Raw genomic sequence first — 6,497 nt, 5'->3', positions numbered from 1 at the left:
CTCGGCCGGGCGGGGTCACGTGGGCCGCGGCGCCCCGCCCCCGGCACCCCGCCCCCCCTCGGCGCCCCGCCCCCTCATTGCCGCATCCGCGCGCGTTCGGGACTCTGGTCTCACAATCCCCAGCGGGTGGTAGGAGGGAATTGCGTTTCGTTGGACACATTTTGCTAATATTGGAATCCTCTGCAGTTACCCAGATGTATTTTGTTTTTCCCTTTGGGGGCGAAAAATGAGTTGGGTTTTGTTTGCAATATAATGCACGCTCGCTCGTCTCAAAAACATTCCAAAATCAAGGAAATTAGACGATTGCAGAGACTGCCGGGGTGGGGGTGGGGCTCTCTAGGAGACGTGGGCTGGAGAGGAACAGAGATCTGATAAGGAGGCGGCCAGGGGAAGATCAAGGGACAAGTACTCCGGGTGAGCCACTGGCGAGTGTGGGGCTGGAGCCCCAGCCTGGTTACCGAGAGCAAAGGCCATGGGGCTGGGAGGAAAGCAAGGCTTCTCCACCCCTATTCCACTCCCCAGGGGTTGCTAACATGAATGTGTGCTGTAAAAAAAAAATCCCTCTCTCTTTCTTAATATTTTTTACTTATTTGAAAGGCAGAGTTACAGAGCAAAAGAGAGGGAGAGAAAGATCTTCCATCCGCTGGTTCACTCCCCAAATGACCACAACGGCCGGAGCTGAGCAGATCCCAAGCCAGGAGCCAGGAGCTTCTTCCGGGTCTCTCATATGGGTGCAGGGGCCCAAGCACTTCCGCTGCTTTCCCAGGCCATAAGCAGGCATCTGGATGGGAAGTAGAGCAGCTGGGACTCGAACTGTTGCTCATATGGGATGCAGGTGGTGTCACAGGTGGCCACAGGGGCCCGAGACTTTTTCTAGAAGCGCACAAACAGGTACATGATTTTCTTCCTTCATCCTCTCTACCCCTACTCCTCCCTTTGGAAAAACAGAGCCTTTCTGTGTCACTTCAGGGGGACAACCTCTGGGGGAACCTGACTGGGTTCAGGCCTGGGAGTGTGGAGTCTCAGATCTTGGGTCCTAGGGAGAACCTGACGATGGGGACTCAGCTGCCAAACTGGTTTGTGCCCCAGGCTCGGTTCTCAGGAGTGGGGGTTGGGCAGGGTGCTGGGAGGCCAGGGGTCCATCTGCATTTCTGAGATTCCTCCCTTGGGTTCTGGGCCCAGATCCGCCACCTGACCCTCTGTGAGGCCTCTGTTCCATTCTTCCTCTGTGGGCTTCGGGCTCCCCGTGTGCAAAGTGGAGGGACTGGACAAAAGAACTTCCACCTACAGTTCAGGGGAGCTTTTAGGTTAATTTCCAAGATAATTAACTTTGCCCATCAGACCTCAGTTTCTCAGTATGAAAATAGGGTACAAGGATATCTACATCAGTATCCAATGAACTCACATGGGAAAGCTCTTCGGGAAGTAAATGTTGACTCTTTTGGGATGAGAAAGTGGAGACTCCTGACAGGTTAAAGTCAAGGTCACATGGTGTTTCGACCCAGGGCCACCTCCAGGAAGGGAGCATTTCCAGGCCTATCCTGTGAATGTGCCCCCTCCACGCGTGGCCCTGGTTTAACCCTGTTCTCCAGGATTTGTTTGTCATTTTACCTGGGTAACTTAGTGAGCGGAGTAAAAGGAACCTTGCATAGCACAGGAGAGTCTGTGACAAGTTCCCACTACTCTGAAACAACCTGCTTTGTCATTTGCCAGTGTATAAGTGGGAACCTTTACTGCGCATGTTTTCCTCCGTAAACGAGAAGCCCGATCTTCTGCAGGTGCCATCCCTTGATGTGTTTCATGGGGGTGTGGCCTGCTGCTTGCTTCTGGAGACACCTGGCCTGTTACCGTTCTGGATGCTGCCTTAAGTGACTTCTCTCAGGGAAACCACGATTTGTACATAAGGATATTTTCCCTCAGATTTTTTTTTAAAAAGATTTATTTGAAAGTCAGAGTTACACAGAGGAGAGGCACAGAGAGAGAGAGAGAGAGAGAGGTCTTCCATCCGATGGTTCACTCCCCAATTGGCTGCAATGGCCGGAGCTGTGCTGATCCGAAGCCAGGAGCCAGGAGCTTCTTCTGGGTCTCCCATGCGGGTGCAGGGGCCCAAGCACTTGGGCCATCTTCTATTGCTTTCCTAGGCCATAGCAGAGAGCTGGAACGGAAGTGGAGCAGCCGGGACTCGAACTGGTGCCCATGTGGGATGCCGGCACTTCAGGTCAGGGCGTCAACTTGCTGCACCACAGCGCCACAGCTCCAGCCCCAGTCCCTCAGATTTTTATATTGAAAGCACTACATAAGCCCAGGCTGAACCCGCTAGGCACATATCTCTCTTTACTTTTAATTTTCCATTTATTTACTTTTGTTAACTTTAAATTAAAAGTACACAGAAAAAAAAAAAAAAGCAAAAAAGTATACATCCCATACAGGCAGCACCCACAGCAAAAAAAATAATTTTGTTTAATTTTTTTTTTTTAAAGGCAGAGACACAGAAAGAGAAGGAGGTGGGGGGGGGGAGATCTTCCATCCACTGGTTCACTCCCCAAATGGCCACAATGGCCAGGACTGGGTGAGGCTGAGGTCAGGAGCCAGGAGCCTCTTCAGGGTCTCCCATGTGGGTGGCAGGGACCCAAGGACTTGGGGCATCTTCTGCTGCGTGTGCAGGCAGGGAGCTAGATCAGAAATGGAACAGCTGGGACTCAAACCAGCGCTCACATAGGATGTCCACACCATAGGCGGCTGCTTAATCTTCTATGGGACAGTGTTGGCCTGAGAAGGAATATTTGTCACCCTGGAGCTGTTTGCTTTCAGTGGCTTCTCATTGCATAGTTTCTTTTTTTTTTTTTTTAAACGAAGAATTCAGTCATTTATTTATTTATTTATTTATTTTTATTTTTGACAGGCAGAGTGTGGACAGTGAGAGAGAGACAGAGAGAAAGGTCTTCCTTTTGCCGTTGGTTCACCCTCCAATGGCCGCCGCGGTAGCACACTGCGGCCGGCGCACCGCGCTGATCCGATGGCAGGAGCCAGGTGCTTCTCCTGGTCTCCCATTGGGTGCAGGGCCCAAGCACTTGGGCCATCCTCCACTGCACTCCCTGGCCACAGCAGAGAGCTGGCCTGGAAGAGGGGCAACCGGGACAGGATCGGTGCCCCAACCGGGACTAGAACCCGGTGTGCCGGCACCGCAAGGCAGAGGATTAGCCTAGTGAGCTGTGGCGCCGGCCTCATTGCATAGTTTCAATACAGCATGCATTTTTTTGTTTGTTTGTTTAAGATTTATTTATTTGAAAAGCAGAGAGAGACACAGAAATCTTCTCTCTGCTGGGTCACTACCCAAATGCCTGCAATAGCCAAGACTGGGCCAGGCCAAAGCCAAGAACTAAAAACATCATTGAGGTCTCCCCCATGGGTGGCAGGAACCCAAAATTTTGGGCCATGATCTGCTGCCTCCAGGGAGCCTTAGCAGGAAGCTGGACTGGAAACTCCACTCTGATAGGGGTGTAGGCAACCAAGCAGCAGCTCAACCCGTTGTGCTCCATCACCTGCCCCCTTAGCTCAAAGTTTGTTTAGAAGATTCGTCCGTGTTGCTGTGTGGTTGCGGTTCCTTCCTTCGCATACCAGTAATATTCCGTTACATGAACAGGTCTCATTGTACCGCTGCTGGACATGTGGGTTATCTCTAGCTTCTGGTTATTGCACATATTACAAAATGCTGCTACGAACATTCTTGCGCATGTTTCTTGTTGAACAGACCTGTGTATTTCTGGCTACATAAATACCTAGGTGTCCACGTTTCTGTTGGATAAGTCACTGTCATCAGGTTGGCAGATGCTCACCTTCAGTAAAGGGCCAGTTTCTGAAGTGGTTCAGCCAATAATCGCTGAGCTTGTTTCTCCACATTCTTCTTCTTCTTTTTTTTTGGACAGGCAGAGTAGACAGAGAGAGAGAGAGAGAGAGAAAGGTCTTCCTTTTCCATTGGTTCACCCCCCCAAATGGCCGCTAAGGCCGGCGTGCTGCGGCTGGTGCACCGTGCCGATCTGAAGCCAGGAGCCAGGTGCTTCCTCCAGGTCTCCCTGTGGGTGTAGGGCCCAAGCACTTGGGCCATTTTCCACTGCCTTCCTGGGCCACAGCAGAGAGCTGGACTGGAAGAGGAGCAACCAGGACTAGAACCCGGGGTGCCAATGCCGCAGGCGGAGGATCAGCCCGGTGAACCGCGGCGCCGGTCTCTCCACATTCTTAACAATTGCCATTTCTTTTTTTAACACTGGGCATTCTGATGGTACTTTTCTTAAAAAAGATTTATCTATTTGAAACGCAGAATTATAGAGAAATCTTCCATCTGCTGGTTCACTCCTCAAATGGCCAAAATGGCCACAATATCCAGGGCTGGCCAGGCTAAAGCCAGGAGCCCAGAACGCCCATCATCCAGGTCTCCTACAAAGGTGGCAGGGGCCCGAGCACTTCCATCATCTTCTGCTGCTTTCCAAGCTCATTAGTAGGGGGGGAGTTGGATCGGGACTCGAACCAGTGTTCATAAGAGATGCCAGCATCGCAGGTGGTGGTTTAACCTGCTGTACCAACCATAACACTGGCCTTTCTTTGTGGTATTTTTTTCCCCTTGTGGCTTTAATTTTAATTTCATCACCAACTAATGAAGACAACATTTTCATGTGTGTTGCCAAGATTCGTGTATTTATACAACTACACATGACTATTCCTGCTATATATAACATGAATAGAGATAATGCATATATGTATAAAGCTAAAGTCCCCCCCAAGACAGTCCCTCATCCCTGTCCCTTCATAATCCCTTCCTTCCTGAGATTCCAAGGAGCTCGATGTGGTGGAGACGGCCATTTACCTGGAGAGCCATCGTCTCCCTCTTCCTTAGTGAATGAACCTGGGTTGTAGCTGAGTCTATGGCCACCCCATTGAACTATTTTTCAACTTCCCATATACAATGAGTGTGGCCATGTGACAAAGATAATCTAACTTTTGGATCATGCCCATATTAAGAAGGGTCATGCCCTCCAGTTTGTCCCCGTCCTGCTGCCTAAACAGAGGACCTGGTGGTAGGAAATAGAAGCCACCATCTTTGATCATGAGATGGAAGACAAAATGTGTTGAGAATAACAGAACTGCGGGGTGACACTCCTCCCCCTACACCACCCCAACACACCCGATGTGGCTGACCAATCAGCCCTGTAGTGCTTAGAATTAAATTTGCATATTGAGCTATTGTTACTTTAGCTTTGTTTTAGCCGCCAAACCTGAATCTTGACAGAGAGTGACTTTAGAGTTGAGTGTTGAGTCTCGAGAAAGTGACACTTAGCTGAGATTTTAACAGAAAGACATGGATACAACACGGGAGCAAGGCATTCCAGGCAAGGGGGAGCACTGGTGTAAGGGCTCTGAGACCTTGCCAGCACTCTGCAGCTCTGTTCGATTGTGTCAGATCCCAGACAGTCCAACTCCCACGACCCCTGACTTAAACCACAGTGCCACACCAGCTTGCGATAAGCAGCAGCAAAATTATGCTGTAATTTGCTCCTGGAATGGGAACCAGGACCTAAGGGCCCAGTTGCCTTCAGGCATCATGGTCTATGGGAGTGGTGCCCTCTGGAGTGAGGACTTGTCACCTGGGGTGCCAGCCTGGTACTGGCTCCAGTCTTCGTTTTGTCTAGAGACAGTAATGGCTGGAAGGGTCTGAGTAGTCCTGTGGGATCTAGTTCCTGCACAGTCCGTCTCCTGCTATGCAGCCTGCTCTTGCTAGTAGTAATTTTATCCCCGGGCAGAGTTCAGCTTTTACAATCTGGTGAGGCTCATAGGCGTCACAGCTAGAAGACTGAACAAGACTGGACTTACTCCCCTCTCAGCGGTACCAGCTTGGACTACAGCTTGTCACCAATTTCCCAAGTGGGGAAAGGGGCTCCTGACCTGTTTCCTGCCCCCACATGCACTCTGCCAGTTCCATCTGTCAGGGCCTCACAGCAAGCCATACTCTGTGGTTCTGAGTGCTCTGCCATTTTCCACCAGCTCACTGGTAGAGAAGGAAATGACTGGTTTTCGTAACTGGATTGTGATAAGGACAGGTGTGGCTGGGGCCGAGGGCAAAGGCTCTCAGGGAGGACTGCTCCTTCCTAGCTCACTGGGTATTTGCATCAGCCCGGCTTTGCTCTCAGGTGGGCTTTGCCACTTGGCTGCAACACAAGGCCCAGTGATCCTAGGCTTCAGTGATCCTGGAGAGAGGGATCCATTCTGTCCCATCACTCACAGCAAATCTCTGGGCTTCTCTGATGGGCCCAGCGCAGGTCACCTGGCTGACCTCTCGGCTCAGTCACTGTAGATGATGGTATGGTGGCTGGGGGCACCAAGATCGCACACTTATGAGTGCCCTTGGCCTAGTGACATGAGCCAAATCCTCACGTGGCACACTCGTTCTTGGAATAGTCTCAGAAGGCTGCTGTGGCCTTGGAGCCCCTGCGTAGGGCAGCCCT

This window comes from Lepus europaeus, chromosome 12 (genome assembly GCF_033115175.1).
Source record: "Lepus europaeus isolate LE1 chromosome 12, mLepTim1.pri, whole genome shotgun sequence".
In the NCBI taxonomy this organism is placed as follows: domain Eukaryota; kingdom Metazoa; phylum Chordata; class Mammalia; order Lagomorpha; family Leporidae; genus Lepus; species Lepus europaeus.
The sequence above is the reverse complement of the archived record's forward strand: the minus strand, read 5'-3'. Positions refer to the sequence as shown.